This window comes from Lissotriton vulgaris, unplaced genomic scaffold (genome assembly GCF_964263255.1).
Source record: "Lissotriton vulgaris unplaced genomic scaffold, aLisVul1.2 SCAFFOLD_747, whole genome shotgun sequence".
In the NCBI taxonomy this organism is placed as follows: Eukaryota; Metazoa; Chordata; class Amphibia; order Caudata; family Salamandridae; genus Lissotriton; species Lissotriton vulgaris.
Window position 1 is genome coordinate 766530 of NW_028251225.1, and position 18183 is coordinate 784712.

Below are 18183 nucleotides of genomic sequence, written 5' to 3' on the forward strand. Positions count from 1 at the left end.
GTTAAGAGAGATGTTTAATTCATCCTCTCAGTCCAAAGTAAACGTAATTCTGATCTCTCACCCCCGCCCGTTAACCACCAGCCAAGAACACAGCTTGACATAAACAACTGGAAAAGAGCGTGCAAGCTACCAGCAGACAGAAGGACACGCTCGTGACTGCCATGTAAATATACAACACATCTTCCCCCTTTATTATTTTTTATTTTTTTCAACCATAACATAGTCCTTGAACTTCTCTGGTAAATGATGTTCACACATCCTCCTGGTGGAATCACTCCTATTGCGGAAATAGCAAGAGTCCTGCTTGATAGTGATAGAGCGCGCAGGACAACTAGCTCAATTTTACCATATTCACCTGGGCCCATAAAACAATCACACCTTGAACTAGCAGCCCTGCCTGTGATTTACTAACTAATCACCCTATTAGTACTTTGAGTCCTTTTAGGACTTATACCTGTAAACCATGACTTACCAATCCTTGTCACCTTTGCTATAAGTCCTAGGGATCGAAAAGGGAGTTAGCATAAACAGGCAATATTTAAACACATTTACTTTTCCTGTAATATCCACAGACTCAGGGAAAGTTTTAAAAGCTTTATCTATGCAAGATTTTCTGAGTCAAAAAGAAAGAGGCCACAATATCGTGACCATACATTTTACAAGCAAGAATATAATCAATAGGACATAAAGTTTGTAAGAAATCACAGTAACACCTTTAAACATCAGTACCTGGAAAGGGTGAGAAAGGGAAATAGTACATGGACATACCACATGGATTATATTTACTAACCGTGGACGTAGTGTTGCCTACTTCGCCATTTGCGAAGTAGGCGTAGCAGGCAACACTACGCCTACCCCGCGGGCATAGCGAAGTTGCCCACCAGTTGCCCCCCACCCGCCGCCCTCCCACCCTCCCTAAATACTTAAATTGCATTTTATAAAATAATTAAAAACCACTTACCTTGTCCGCCGCGTCCCCGGGGCTCCCTCTCGTCATCGCGCGATTTGCGCCGCCGTCTTTCATAGTAATGCGCATGCGCCGCCGCCCGCGCATGCGCATTACTATTCAAGACGGCGGCACGAATCGCGCGATGACGAGAGGGAGCCCCGGGGACGCGGCGGACAAGGTAAGTGGTTTTTAATCATTTTATAAAATGTAATTTAAGTATTTATGGAGGGCGGGAGGGAGGCGGGTGGCGCGTAGTGGGGCTACGCAAAGTGCGTAGGTGGACGTAGTGTCTCGCCCAATTCGTGTAGCTCCGCGAAGCCCCACTACGCCCACCCTTAATATTTACCCAGAATGGTGCAATGACCAATCCTGGTCACGGGAGGGGGCAAAAAGACCAGGCTCCCGACTAATCAGATGCCCACGGGACAAGACAGGTGACCTCAGCTAAGTGCAACGCCAGCGTCACACCCCTCCCTCTCAGCAAGTTAATTAGTACCCCGACTGGGTAACAGATAATTTCCCCCAACACCTCGATTCTTCTGACAGAGTGCTTCGCCAGCACCTCTGCTCTTGATCTCCTATAGCATGCGTGGGGTCAGTGACAGGTCAGCTACTCGGACAATTTCTCTACCTAAACCCATCTTAGTTATACCAATTCAAGGTCAATGTACCACCCCTAAATGTTGCAAGTTTATGTATTTCCCTTCAGTGATTGATCAGAAAGACGAGGAGAGGTCATCACACCATACTAAGATGAGGTAATTTCATTATTGGTTTCAGTTGATTCCGGTTAACGCCCATAATTTATTTTCCCATGCACTTTTATTCCACCCAGCAATACTGTTCAACAAATTTGATACATTTTTTATAGCTTCAGTTCCTCCTGAGGTTAGAAGGGCATTTTCTCATAGACATCGTGGGTAAAATGATTCTTGGCTGTGGTTTAATGCCAATGCTTCAGCAACTTCGGAGCTAGAGTCCACACGCGCAGCTTGGTCCAAGATGGAGTTCGTATCAGTATTCAGGCCCAAGTACGAGCTATCAGCACAGTCAAATAGAAACATATTAGAATACACAAATAAATAAATGCACTGTACACCACTTATCTCTACTCTAACCCCATTACTTTATTTTAACTTTTGCATTAATAGTTAAACAGAATGAACAAGCTTAGTACAAACAGCAGCATTAGCATTAGCATGTGAGGTTTGAAGCGGCCATTTCTGGCACTAGTGCGCAGAAGCGAGAAGTTCCCTCCATAAGCAGAAGTACGTCATACCACGTAAATGTGGCAGACTCATGCGTAGTACAGTTCCCGCGTTTTCGGCGGCCATAATAAGACACTCGGGTTAATGCTAGCACAAGCACATAGGTAAGTTTCCCCTAGATACTAAAAATGTTGTGAAATGCAAATATTAGTAAACAAAATATGTTGGTTAATTAATTAAAGGTTATTTTATATCATCACAAATTAAGGAACCAGATGCTAACTTCAACACTCTCCCAGTTCAATTTCATCAATTACTTTGGGAGTTCTTTTTCCACTTTCATTCTGGAAAACTTTAATTCTCTTATATATGTCCCCTTTTAGTTCTTCCATTTGAATTTCATCTAATTTTCCTTTCTTCTTTTTCTCATTTACTGTATATCTATTTCTATTTCTAGAGCATTTGCACCAAATCATAATCACTAAAATTATTAGTGATAATCTCATTATTGGCATCAGTATTTTACCTACAATATTTCAACCTACATTAGAAATCCAATACCAACAGAAGAGAGACCATAAGTTAGTCTCTTCCATACACTATTAACTTCCAGTGGTTTCAGTTCTTCTTCAAAATGAGTAATATTTCTTACATACCTTCCAATTTCAACACTTTTATCAGGTATGTAAGTGCAATTCTACAGACTCCGCCCTCCGCTAATAATATATCAAGAGCAAGTCGATTTTGTAAAACCATTGATCTGATCGCAACCAATTTGGTATTGATCAATAAGAATCCTCCAGATTGTCAGTAGATAAGCAATCCACCACTGTAGACAAATTACTGATTTTTTGAGTATTCAGAGCTACTCCCACTGAAGGTATCAATGCACTAAGTATATCACCTACAATTTCTGAAAAACTGGCTCTTTTATATCGTGTTAGTTCATTCTCGTGTTCATTGCTTCCAGTGATTCTTTTTACATGGTATACCTTTGGGAATGCTATTCCAAAATAGCAACTCCCATACCAATGATCAGGCAGCTTAAAATAAGCTTTATTCCCACAAATATAATAGACTCCGGGAAATACTGGATCAGTTCCCCCTTTTAGTCCCCATCCCCCAATTATGAGGAAATTTGTGTTCACATTCACTGGAACCGATGAATACATTGTTATATTCAGTTTTCTTTCTATGGAGACAGATTTTTCCCTTCTTTTCAAAATCCAAAGACATAGCAGAATGAGGTTTGCCAGTTGCCATAAATTCCTCCCTTTCAGCCCATTTGGGTATCTGGGGTTTCGTTTCAGTGGCCTTTCTATGGAAATCCTGTCTCCTTTTCTCTACTAAATTTTAAAATATCTTCTCTTCTTCGTGTAGTTTACATGTTAAATTCTCTTTGTGTGTATCAGCTGTATCTATTGATTTCATTGATTTCATTGTTAGGAAAAATTCACCCATGAATTGTGAGTCTTTACTACTAAGGACAGGATTCATTCTTCAACGGATAGGAATTTCAGAGAAAATAACATCTATGTTAGAATAATAATACAGTAATTTCCCAGTTTTATAAAACAGGCTAGTTAATATGCTACAGGAAATACCATAGGTCAAGGGTAAATGATGGTACGTAACTCCTTCAGCTACAGAAGTAGGTAATTTCATACAGCCATAACAATCGCTAATTTGCATAGTCTCTACATAATTAACTAATAAACTAGCGAATACATTCATCTCTGTTTAATTTCTATTTCTAAAGTGATGTAATTCTATCTCATCTGGTACTTCTATGTCTACTCTATCTTGTTTGTGGTGCTCTATCTTTCCATGTATACTAGTTTCACTCTGTTTAGCAGCTATTAAGTATGGTATTGCTATTGTCAGTCCTAGCCATACTACAAGTACTATAAGCACACTACATATAGATATCCTACAGCATGTCTTTATACAACTTCTTTTTGAGTTTCCAGTAACTCTATCATCGCCATTTTGATTAAGGAGGCTTAACCCCTCTTTGAGAATTTACACAGAATACACCTGTGATTTTATCTCAAGTTGGCCTCACTTCTTCAATAGATTGATCAGTAATCAATTCTTCATCACTTTCATCACTGATTTCCAGATTCTCAAAATCTTCAAGGCCCATTCAGGGCCTTTGTTCAGCTTTTTCAGGCGTGGACTTCTCCTTCTTTGGTTGCTTGTAGACGGTTCAGTTTGACTTGTCACTTCATCTACTTATTCTGGCTCTTCATCTATTGTGACTAGGCAATATTTCAGTTTCTTTACATCACCAGGCAATTTATCACCTTTTCTGAGTCTCTTAGCTGGCACTGTGCTTTTTGATTCTACAAATGTTCTTTTGTTTTCTTTCAGTTGTGGCACAACTTGATTTTCATCAACCTCAAATATCCTCTCTAACTGACCTTGTTTAGGGTTTTATATGTTTGACTGTTCTGCCTGGATGGATTCTTCTAGACTAATCTGACCTGATTCAGGATATGACCTTGTTGGGCCTGGAGTTTTTTTGTCGTCCTGAACCCATTTTGCTAATCCTGTCTGGTCCTGCACATGTCTTGCAGATTCTTGATTGTCTTCCGCCTGTGCGTTTTGTCTAGAGTCTATCTGTCCTTCCTCAGACAATGGAGTTCTGGTGGGGGTTTTATTGCGTGAGTATATTGCTCTTTCCTTATCTGGTCCTCCTCATGATTACCATTAACTTGGATTTCTGTACTCTGAGTACGTTCTTCTATACCTATCTCGTCTTCACTATCAGTCTGACTATCTAAGTATGTTTGGCTTCTTGTTCTTATTCTTATTTCAGGTATGTCAACTACTTCAGGATCAACTTCTTGAGACCCTTCAGCTGCACAACCTTCAGTCTCAACTTCGTCAGGTTCTGTTACCCTTTTAGTGTGGGTTGCGTGGATCCAGTTGGGGATTCCCTTGCACTTTACAGTTGTGGTGGTAACCAGTATCACTTGATGTGGCTCTCCCCACCTTGGTGCTAGGCAAGATTCCCGGGTGTGATTTTTTTTCACTACCCATTCTCCAGGGTTCAAATCATGTGCTGGAGTTGAAGTCTGACTTCAGCGTCTTCCCCAACCTGGTGAGAGATAGAACGCACTTGGTCAGCCAACTCTTTGCAGTACTCCAACACTAAATCATCAGATATAGTTACCAGCTGATTTCCTTGCACACATGCTTGACTCATTGCCCTTCCCATGAGTATTTCATGGGGACTCAAGCCTGTTTTCTTGTCTGGAATGCTTCTGAATCCCATCAGGACAAGAGGTAAAGCGTCAGGCCATTCTAATTGGGTAGATTCACACATCTTTCCCAATCTTGCTTTGATTGTGCCATTCAATTGGTCTACCACTCTAGAAGCCTCTGAGCGATATGCACAGTGCAACTTTTGCTCAATTTTAAATGCTTCACAGATTAGAGCAAAAATTCCATTATTAAAATGTTTCCCTTGGTCTGACTCAATTGTTACTGGAAAACCGAACCGAGGAATGAACTCTCTCAAAAAGAATTTGGCTACAGTTAAGCTGTCATTCCTGCGAGTAGGGTATGCTTCCACCCATTTTGAAAATAGGCAGGCAATGACCAAGACATACTTTAATCCTCGACAAGCAGGTAACTGAATGAAGTCAATTTGGAGTCTAATAATTGGGCCTTCTGCTTTCCCAATTTTCCCAGGACACACTACAGTTTTCTTACCAGGGTTTAATCGCTGACATGTTAGGCATCTCTGGCAAAGATTCTCTGCTATGTTCCTGAACTTCACATTGAACCAGTCCCGTCTAAACAACCTCACCATAGCATCTCTCCTTATGTGTGTATCCCCATGGTACATTCTGGCCATTGGTGCAAGCATATAGGGCTAGATGTAGGTAAATTTATTTTACCAATTCATAAATACCGAATTTTACCGATTCGGTATTTATGAATCGGTAAATTAGGAGTCAGATGTAGGTAATTTCTAAATCCCAATTACCGAATCTGTAAGATTCGGTATTTACCGATTCGGTAAATACCGAATCGGTATTGCCCATTGATTCCTATGGGCCTTGAAGCCCATAGGAATCAATGGGAAATACCGTTTCGGTATTTACCAAATCGGTAAATTGGTATTTACCAAATCGGTAAATACCGAATCCTACAAGGGTGCAGGGGGTGTCACTTTGACACCCTCTAGCGCCCCAAGTACAGGCTTGTGTGACATGTGGCACACATACATGCCCTAAGGGCATGTCTGTGTGTCACATGGCACAGGTGTGCATGCACAGATGTGCATGCACACCTGAATTCGGTATTTTACCACACATTAGGATTAGGTGGTAAAATACCGACTCTTAGGGGTCTGTGGCTAATCCTCGACAAGCAGGTAACTGAATGAAGTCAATTTGGAGTCTAATAATTGGGCCTTCTGCTTTCCCAATTTTCCCAGGACACACTACAGTTTTCTTACCAGGGTTTAATCACTGACATGTTAGGCATCTCTGGCAAAGATTCTCTGCTATGTTCCTGAACTTCACATTGAACCAGTCCCGTCTAAACAACCTCACCATAGCATCTCTCCTTATGTGTGTATCCCCATGGTACATTCTGGCCATTGGTGCAAGCATATAGGGCTAGATGTAGGTAAATTTATTTTACCAATTCATAAATACCGAATTTTACCGATTCGGTATTTATGAATCGGTAAATTAGGAGTCAGATGTAGGTAATTTCTAAATCCCAATTACCGAATCTGTAAGATTCGGTATTTAGCGATTCGGTAAATACCGAATCGGTATTGCCCATTGATTCCTATGGGCCTTGAAGCCCAAAGGAATCAATGGGAAATACCGTTTCGGTATTTACCAAATCGGTAAATCGGTATTTACCAAATCGGTAAATACCGAATCCTACAAGGGTGCAGGGGGTGTCACTTTGACACCCTCTAGCACCCCAAGTACAGGCTTGTGTGACATGTGGCACACATACATGCCCTAAGGGCATGTCTGTGTGTCACATGGCACAGGTGTGCATGCACAGATGTGCATGCACACCTGAATTCGGTATTTTACCACACATTAGGATTAGGTGGTAAAATACCGACTCTTAGGGGTCTGTGGCACTCTTAGGAGTGTCAGCTACATATGGATTTACCGATTCGGTAAATATACGATTCGGTATTTTACCGAATCGGTATTTTTACCGAATCGGTAAAATTACCGAATAGGCCCACTACATCTCAAAAGCCAAATACCGGTCGGTAACGGCCGAAATCGGCCGTTACCGACCGGTATTAGGGCTCCTACATCTGGCCCATAGTCAGGTAGTACTGGTCTCCCATCTAGGTAGACTATAACACCATCTTCAGGTCTTATCTGACACCCTATTTTCTGCCAGGTATCCTTTTCTTTGTGCTGTGCTTCATTTTGTAAATCTTTCACTTCCTCCCATGTATTCACACCTTTCAATAGCATAAGTTGGCAGCTGTTTCCACATGCTTCGATTTTCTTCTTTTCTGCCATTTTATATTTGGCACAATGTTGGGCCACTTGGTCAGCATAACGATTATCAGCTGTCACTTTGTCATGTCCAGATTGGTGAGCAGCGCACTTGACCACGACCAATTCTAGGCAATTGAATTGCTTCATGTAATTCCTTTACAAACTGTCCATTTTTAATAGGGGTTCCTGAAGAAGTCATGAACTCCCTTTGCATCCATAGCTGGCCAAAGTCATGCACAACCTCATAACCATACTGGTTATCAGTGTAAATGGTTACTCTCCAATTTTTCCCAATTTTCCACGCTTTTATGAAAGTAATCAATTTGGCTACTTGTGCAGACTTGACTTCTGGTAAATAGGTTGCTTCGACTATATTGGTAAATGTACACACAGCATAAGCAGCGCTTAATCCTCCTTCCTCATGGCGCATACGCGAGCCATCTACAAATAAGTCATGCTCTGGGTCTTTTAAAGGTACTTCCTGTATGTCTGCATGAGGTTTAGTACTGAATTCAGTTAAGTCAATACAGTCATGTTTGACTTCTTCTCTCACTTCTTCAAAGTGAGAATCTGGCAATAGGGTTTCTGGATTTAGAACAGTGCACCTCACTATTGTCACGTTTTCTGAACCAATCATGCTTTCATCATCCCATTCGACTGGGTCTTTTGCTCGTTTCTTTGTCATTTGAATCAATGGCTTTGCAAGCACTGCAAATCCCACAATCCACTGCCTGCAGTAACCTACAACTCCAAGAAACATTCTGATTTATTTCTGAGTTTGTGGTAATATCATGTTCTGAATTATTCTGATGCTTTCAAATGTCACTCTTCATACCACTCTTTCTATCTGGTGTCCCAGATACTTGACTGAGGTTGTACAGTATTGCAATTTCTCTGGGGACACTTTATGTCCACCTTTTGCTAAATGGTTCAACAATGCAATGGAATCAATCACACAGTCATTTCTTGTTCTCAATGCTAATAATAGGTCATCGATATACTGCACCAGAACAGATTGTCTGGGCAGCACCAGTGATTCAAGGCACTTTTTCAGAATCTGATTAAAGATAGATGGACTTTCCTTGTACCCTTGTGAAACACGATTCCAAACATAAACATGCTTGTCAAATTTGAACAAAAATAAAAATTTGCTATCTGGATGCAGCGGAATGGACAAGAAGGCATGGCATGAACCAATTACAGTGAACCATTCTGCTCCCCATGGGATTTGATAGAGAATCACAGCTGGATTTGGTACTACTGGACAACATGGGACGACAATTTTAATAATTTTACGGAGGTCTTGGACCACCCTGTACTTTTTGTTTGGTTTCTTTATGCCAATTATAGGTGAATTGCAAGGACTGATCATTATTTCTTCTAGAATGCCTAGTTCAACTAAACGCCCTATTTCTTGTGCAACTCCTGCTTTTATTTCGGGACTCATTTTGTACTGTGAAATAATTGGGTAAACTGCACTTTTATGGGATCGACATCTGCCATCAATCCTACCTCTTTTCCAGTAAACTCCCATATATCAGGATTTACAAAAGTTTTTAGTTCTCCTGGTAAATCTTCTAAGCTCAGCTTTTTAACTTCTGTTTCTTGTCTGACTAGCATAATTCTATACACTCTATCTTCATCTGGAGTCTGTTTTTCAACACCATTTGGTCTACAAAAGATTGTGCAGTTCATTTTGCACAGTAGATCCCTTCCTAGCAAGTTTACAGGGCTAGAATCGCATACTACAAATGTGTGCATTTCTCGGAAGTTGTCAATACAGACTTCCATATGTTCTGTGACAGGGGTCCTAATTTGTTTATTAGAAACACCCACTACTTGGATCACTTCTACCGAGAGGGGTAGGATTGGGATATCTGCTGTTCTCACAATACAACGGGTAGCACCAATGTTCAACAGAAAAGGAACATAATTTCTCTCCACATTCCCTTCAATGTAAGGACCTGACTGATCTACTGGTAAGGATGCGGCAAGTACGCAATGCTCTTACCCCCCTCTCAGGCACCGTCAGTACGTCTCGTCTTCAAAAAATGTGTCCTGCAAAAGAAACTGTGGTGTTACTGTATTTTTCTTACCACTTCCCTCCCGATATCCTGTGTCCACACTGTATTTGGGTTGACTCACAAAATCTGGCATAGGGGCATGAGGTAACTGATTCTGTATTACCTGTTGCGGCTGTCTCATTGACACCCCATTCTGCTTCTGTGGATTTAAATTTTGATTTTGGACATTATTTTTCTGTATTAATTTACACTTGGTTCTCCAATGCCCCAATTTTCCGAACCCATGACAAGGAAACTTTTTCTTTGCCTCTTCTTTACTCATTTCCCTCTGGGTTTACCCCCACGTCCTTCACCTTGGCCTTCCCCTCTTTTCTGATTATTTGCTTGCTGACTTAATTGAAGTTCCTGTTCTTCTGTCATTTTTACTTGACCCCACATTACCTTTTCTTCTAATTGTTTTCGCTTATTATCAATTTCATCCTCACAGTATTTTGCATACTTGAGAATTTCGTCGACAGGCTTTGTTTGCCAACACAGTTTATGCTCTTTAATTGTTTGGGAGATTTCAGTTTTTAGTCCAGACACAAAACGATAAATAAAATGTGTAATATCCTTATTATCAATGTATTCTAAACCACTGTACTGTTTAAATACCTGCAGGAGGCATTCCTAATATGCATGTACAGATTAATCTTTATTTTGTGTGGTTCTGTCTATTTTAGTCCAATCAGTTTCTTTTGGAGGAACCTTTCCCTTTAAATAAGTTTTCACCTGATTGTATTTTTTCATCACATCTTCTGATAGCGCTCCTGTTTTAGGATCTCTAGGGTATTCATCATTTGGCCAATCTACTGTAATTTTACACTCGGTCCATAAATCAGCTGGAACAACAATGTCAAATAGACCATCTAAATCTTTTAACTGTACTTTTGACACTTTCACAAACCTTTCAACTTGTCGGTACCATTCTACAGGTTTTTCTCTGAGCTTTGGAAAATCATTAGTAAATGATAAAATATCCTGTCGGGACCATGGGCAATGTACCTAACCTCCTCCTGGCACTTCTCTCATCGGACACAATCTTTCAACTTTTTCAGATTCTTTTAGTAAATACTCAGAAGTGGTTTTATTAGCCTGTGCTTCTTCCTTCTTCTTTGTCCATCTAGCTTTCCATTTGTCTAAATCTCCCCATTTTTGCAATAACGACAGCAATTCCTTTATCTGCAATTTTCGTTTTGACACATTCATATTCTCCAAATCTTTGTCATAAAATTCAGTTCTATACAATTTCTGCAATACCTTTGATTTACCAATGTCAATTCCCATTTCCAAAGCCAAATTCATTAATTTTTCATAGTTTTGTTTTGTATTTTGAGTAATACTTTTGCATATAAACAACAATTCATCTTCATCATATGAATTTTATCTGTCCAATCCCACATTTCCTACCCTCAATTTGAATATGTCCAATACCTTTGACTGTGATTTTGGCTTCTCTATGTTTCGGGTCCATAAATCTAATTCTTCTGGGCTTACTACAGTTGCATTTCTCGTTCCTGAGGATGTCTCAATCTGTACTTCTTTTGAATATCGGGGAGTCATTTTTCCGACTGAGTCACTTACTGGTTCTCGTATAGGTAAATCCAATAAGAAAATTACTGACTCACATTCACTTGCTTGATCATCAACTATTAGGGTTTCTTTTGTAGGCTGTACTATGGGTGTAGTCAGAACGGGAGCTTTACGATGAGCTTGTTTATCTCCATATAAAGGAACTACCGGACCTATTGTTACGGGTATTGTCAGGGTTTCAGGCCTTGTATTTAATTTCGAGATTTTCTGAATTAATTCACTACACTGTTTGCTTAAAGCTTCCTTTTCTCTTTCTTGGAGTACCTTTACTAATGAGGTTTCATGTATGATCTGTGGAACTAAAGGTGGTTGTAAAAATGGAGCAGTAACTCTATGGGTTTCTTCTTGGTAAGGTGGCGGATTTTTCATTAATAAATCATCATCCGAATCACCACTAGTCATTCCATTTTTTGTTTTCTCTGCACTTTTACTTCCTGATGGTTCTTCTGTAGCAAAAACAGGATATAACCCTTCGACTAGCATAGATCGTCTCCATCTTTTCATTTGCTTATCTCGAGTATCCTTCGGAAATCTGGGGTAAAATCTGTTAAAACATTTGGCACCTCGAGATCTATCTCGCTCAAAAGCCTCTTTCTCTAATTCCTCAAGGGCTTCATATTGGGTTAATCTTGGTCTTGGATCTAATTCATTCATGCAAGTTCGCAAATTGTGCAAAATTCTACCATTAAATGTACCATGTTCTGGAAATGCTAATATGCCATCATTTTTGGTATATTCTATCCAGTTTTCTAACCACACAAAAGTGTGGTAGCCCCTTTCTACCATCATGTATGATGCAGGCGTATTTGGTGGGGGAATAATAATCCCATCTCTTGTTTTAGTAGCTTTGTCCTTTTTGAAATAATTTTTCTCTTTCCTCCATACATGGTATAGGGCTTTCCTCTAATCTGTTGTTCTTAAGCAAATCCTAAGTATTTTCTATCATACCGATTTCCTATAAGTGCTGGATGTAAATGCCACATATACCGCTATTTAATTTTTTACTAAATGTCAAATAATTTGGGGGGCACTAGGTGACGCACATTCATGATGGCCGCACCCCTGTGAGGCTCCGGACGCCCGGTAAAGAAATCCACTGTAAATCCGCATCTATGCCTGTCCTCTCTCCCTGATGACACCTGCTACTAGTGCCTGAGTCCCCCCGGAGCTCTTGTGGAAAAATCTGCAACCTCTGCTTTGCTTCCTGCTCTGTGAAAACTGTGCAACTCGGCAACAACCTGCACCTTTGCTACATCAGCCCAATTCATGGAGGTGAGCAGTGCACCATACCCTGCGTGCTCTGACCCTCCCCGCATGCTTCTCCATCACGGCATGTGTGGCGGTTCTGCTCTGGCCCCCTCCTGGGGTACATGGTGTCTGTGACAAGCGGTGGGTGCCCGCCATTTAATTACGCGGCGCACACTCTCCCGAACCAAATCGACCCTCAACGCGCCTTTGGGAGGACTTGCACTGTCACTCTGCCCACGCTGTGTGAAGCGCTTTAAACTGCCACTCTCCCTCGGCATCGCATTTGCATCTTCATCGCCTCGAGGCAGATCTGCACCATCCAGCTGCTGCACCCTTTGCTGGTTGCTGTTGTGAGGCAGGAGGGGGACATTGATCGGACCCTCCCCCCTTGCTGAGACTTTTTTGTGCCTCTAGCGGCGCTGTGGTTGCCTCATTGACATTGAGCCACACCTGGACACTAGACCTCTCACCTCATCCTTTTGCTGCCGAGTGCGGGGCGGGCTGCGTCTGGAGGGGTATCCTCTATGTGTGGCTGGCCCCTTGATACCTGTGGACATTAAGCTGCTACCAGCCTTCATGCTACTACTGTGAACCCCCGTTCTGTTGGTAGAGGCGGCCCCCCCACTGTCTCATCCGACAACTCAACTGTGAGGGCCCTCAGCCAACATCTCAGTCTGCAACACATGCAGGGTCTGGCCTCTGCTATCACACTGCTCATGTTACATTTCAAGGCCTTTGCCATTCCGTACGCTATACGTCGCCCACGGATCCCCACTGACTGTTGACATCACAGATGCGCGGGGCTTTGCCAACAGCACCCCAGCTGTGAACGAATGGGCGAGCTGAACAGCCAGCCGGACGCCTCTCCTCCAGGGTCTCACTCAGTATACAGGAGGTAATAAACAACACGTCTAGCCAACAGGATCCTGCGGTCTACTGCGTGCCTCTTTGGGCCTGAAGGCTATGGGGAAAACTGATGCACGGCAACCTCGTAGATGTTTGACTCGAAGAATGCTCGCACACACTCCACCTCTGTTGACTCCGAGTCATCCGACATGGCATCTGGTCCGCCTACCACGCAATCCTCCGGGACAAAGTTAAGACACTTCTTCTAGCGGTGCAGAACAGCTTGAAAGACTTGTCTGTCAAATTGGACTCAATGAACAACCGCCTTGATTTTCTTGTTCATAAAGTCAACAAACACAACGGACAACTTAAAGAGGCCGAATGACGCATCTGCAAGATGGAAGACACCACATCTGAACTTCAAGACCACGTCACGACCATGGATAAGTTGCTGCAGGTCGTCACGGCTAAGAACAAGGACATTGAGGCGCACAGCCAACGCAGCAACATCCGCCTAGTTGGCATACCCGAATCGAACAACACAGGCCATCTGGAAGACTATGTTGAACGTCTTCTGAAAGGCTGCTTTGGCGCTGACTCCTTCTCACCCCACCTGGTCATGAAGCATGCCCACCAATCCCTGGGGCCGCACCCGTCCCCAGGTGCCCCCCTTGTTCCATTTTTGCCAGACTGTTGAACTTTAGAGACCGTGATGTGGCACTACAGAAAGCTCGCAAAACGAAACCTCTGAAATTCGAAGGCAATGCTTTTTCAGTCTATCTGGATTTCACCCTCGCAGTTCAGGAGGCGTGTTGGAAATTTCTACCCGCTAAGCAAAAGCTCCGGAAGGCTAATATAGAATATGCACTCCTATACCCTGCAAAACTCCGGATCTTTCACGACTGTAACACACCAATTGTGCAAATCCACATCAAGTCGACGACTTCTTGAAGAAGCTGGCTAGAAGATCATCTCAACGCAATCAGGACTCTAGACCCTCCTCACCGACCAGCAATTGAACTCTCACCATGCCTGAGGCCTCCTGGTCACCTGACGTCCCTGGTTTTGTGCTTAGATCCTACGAGGCGCACAACGGATTCATTATCACCTACACGAGGCCACTACGCATGTTATGCTTGTTGGGTTTCAAATGCTGATGATTGCTCTTCATATCTCCTACATAGATGCTCTTTGCGGGTGGATGGGTTGGGTGGGGGTGGATTTGGGCTGGGGGTTGGTGCGGTGGTTGTTTTTTTGTTCACTGCACCATTATGCATATTGTACAAGTATCTTGTTATGCTGTTCAACTCACAGGTACGCATCGCATTGTTTTACAATTGCTTATGTGACATTTCCTTGCTTTTGACTTTCTGATGGCGACACACCCCAAGGTCCTAGGCATAAAATTGCTTAGATGGAATGTCAGGGGTCTCTGTGACCCCCGTAAACGGAGACAGATCCTGGCATATTTAGACCAGCACCAGGTGCACATTGCACTGATTCGGAAGACTAGTCAGTTGTGTGATAAAGTTATCACTAAGGGCGCGCTCCTTTAACATGAAACTAGATGATTTCTTCACTGGCTTTTCAAGAGGGAATTCAACAATCATCAGGGTCAACCATTTAGTGTTTGAATCATTCTTTCTTTATTCGATTGGTTGGAATTCACCAATTCAAAGATTTACGTTATTCATTCAAATCATGAATTCTTAGAGGGCGTTTCATTATACCCAATGCATTTCGGGTTAACCAACTAACCCTTCGTCAGGGGTCTGTAGGAAAAAAACATACAGGACCTTAGCATTCAGATCATACATACAAATATTATACATAGCTGCAGTGAGTTTAACTGAAAACAATATAATTCATGTGGATTCAATTCATAACATGTCTAGTCACATTGCAGCAAAATCGAAAGTTCTATTGAATGTGCACACGTGATATGGTGGTCTACATAAGTGAAATGCTGTGTCTGATGTTGGCGTCTATTCGCGAGTGATGTGAATGGGTACACGGAGATAGCCTTTCATCTCTTTCTTAAAGGGAAATTTCGCACTCTCCAGCAGTTATGTCATGACCCAGCACCCTCTACTATGGACACATTTCTGTATGCCTGCCTGAGACATGGGGTACGAGCGTGCCTCGCCACATTCCCCTCAGAGCCTCCCACCCTGCCGCCTCTGCATCGAGTGCTCCACGCGGATAACGCTAGTCATCTGGTGTTTGTATTTTCTGTATTTTACCATTCTCTGTACGCTGATCACGACTATTCACCTCGTACTTCCCACGCTAAGTGGGGACTGGATCTGGGTCAAGAGCTCACTAATGAGAAATTAACATATTGCTGTAAACAGACAGAGGAGGTCTCCTCGAACAGCAGGTTATGCATTATCCATTACCGTTATCATCAACGCTATTACCACACTCCTGTGTTGTTACACAGGTAGGGGCTAAGCGACTCTGACAGCTGTGCTATGTGCCGAGCGGGACAGGCAGATTTCCTTCACCTTGCCTGGGCGTGTCCTGGGGTGTATGACTACTGGCCGCTGGTATTTGATGCTCTTGATGCCATGACTACTGCACCCCTTCCAGATCTCCACTCACTGCTCTCCTGGGCTATACTGCGCCCATCCCTACCACATACAGAAAGTTTGTTTCTTTAAGCCAGGTTCTGGCATAATGGCGCGTGGCCTGCAGGTGGGGCCGTGGCCGTGCGCCTACATTTAAGGAATGGTTGGGCAATATGATCCTTTGGCAAGACCAAATTTGCACGTATGCTGACTTATTACCTCGCTCTTCACGTCCCCGGGATATATGGGGCCCGCTGCAGTCATATTTGCTGGAACATGCTCTCACTGTTGATGCCTAAACCTGTGCGCCTGGAATGTGATCCAGAGATACTCTTGCCATTCTTTTGATTTCTGGGGTGGGAAACACAGCTCTGTATTGCTACATATACCACCATACACTGAGCAATACACCCTTTTTCCTCTATTGTCCTCAAATGCCCAATATATGCTATGCAGCTCTATTGATGTCTTTGCAATTTCATGTTTCGTAAATTTTCAAATGTATTATTCCTTGCACGATGATAATGTAATTTGCTGTACCTTATGATTGCATCACTTGTACTCTGCTGACGGTTGTTTAATAAAGAAATTTAAAATAAAAAAAATAAAAAGAAAGACATAGTATCATTAGGTTTTACTACGTTCTTTGTGAAATGTTCTCATTGCTCAATTGCAGACCTCCTGGTTTTATCTTTAAAACATTCTTTAACTAGCTCTTGTGCCTCTTTCTTAATGTAATCCATATTATTTATTTTCCAAACAAGTTTTCTATAATTGATGGTACATGCCTGACTTTGCTTTGTCAGATATTTTTGATGTTTCGAACATGACTATTTTATATTAATTATTTGTTGGCTGTGGCCGCTATCTGGCACCTTTCTTAGATGGTAGGAAATGACTTTGTCAAAGATATTTAGTGAAACCATTGTATCATCAATTCGTGAATTAAAATTATGTGACTGAAATGTCCAAGCTGGTGGTATATCCATTACAAATCTACTGTTTAATATTCTTAGTCCTAATGCTTCCACATCCATTAAAAAGATTTTCCCCACTAAAAAAAAAGTTGTAATTCACTTAATTCTGTTTGTTTACTTTGCAGAAATATTTCTCCTATACCAGCGCGTCTTTTATTTTCAATGACCAATGCGGTTTAAACTTACAAAAAGCGTTAACCAATGATTGCGCAGCTTTTCTTGTGACGTGAATCTCACTCTCTGTACTCATGCCTCCTTTACAATTTTCTCACGGCTACACACCCGCTGTTTCTACCAATCCCAGCGCGGCTCTCTGTGATGTCAGTGCAGCACCAGTGACTGACTCCCTCCTTTGCACGGTAATACGATAATTCAATTCAATTGTACATTTTATTAATTGACAACATGAAAACATTTGCTACTGTGCCTGATTGACTAGATTCAAAGAAAAGATAATTTCTTTCATAACGAGTAAACCTAATTCCGCCTACTCTTCATGCACTGCGAGTAAAAACAACCTTCCATTGACTCTTCATTTAAGAAAAAAGAACCTGCTACTACTTCAGAATTACCCTTTCTAGGAGACCAAAGTTTCACCAGCGAACTCCTTTGCTACCAATCACTCTCACTTTTAAACTAGAAAAAATAAACCCTAACTTGTGCTTCAAGTTTTACCTAACTTTACGCATTTTCCTCAAGGCAAGTAACCTCACAGCAGTGAGGCTTCTATTTACCACCCGCTTTCCTTATCCCGGGATATTCCAAACAACATTTAACAACACAAGCGGATTTTGGTTAGTACATAAAATCAGTAAAATCAATAATCAATATTCAATATTCAATCCGCAACTAACTACCTATTTTTAACTAATCCCTAACCATCAATCTGCTACCATAAAAGTATACTGATAGAGCGTGCGGGACAACTAGCTCAATTTTACCATATTCACCTGGGCCCATAAAACATTCATACCTTGAACTAGCAATCCTGCCTGTGATTTACTAACTAATCACCCTATCAGTACTTTGAGTCCTTTTAGGACTTATACCTGTAAACCATGACTTACCAATCTTTGTCACCTTTGCTATAAGTCCTAGGGATCAAAAAGGGAGTTAGCATAAACAGGCAATATTTAAACACATTTACTTTTCCTGTAATAACCACAGACTCAGGGAAAGTTTTAAAAGCTTTATCTATGGAAGATTTTCTGAGTCAAAAAGAAAGAGG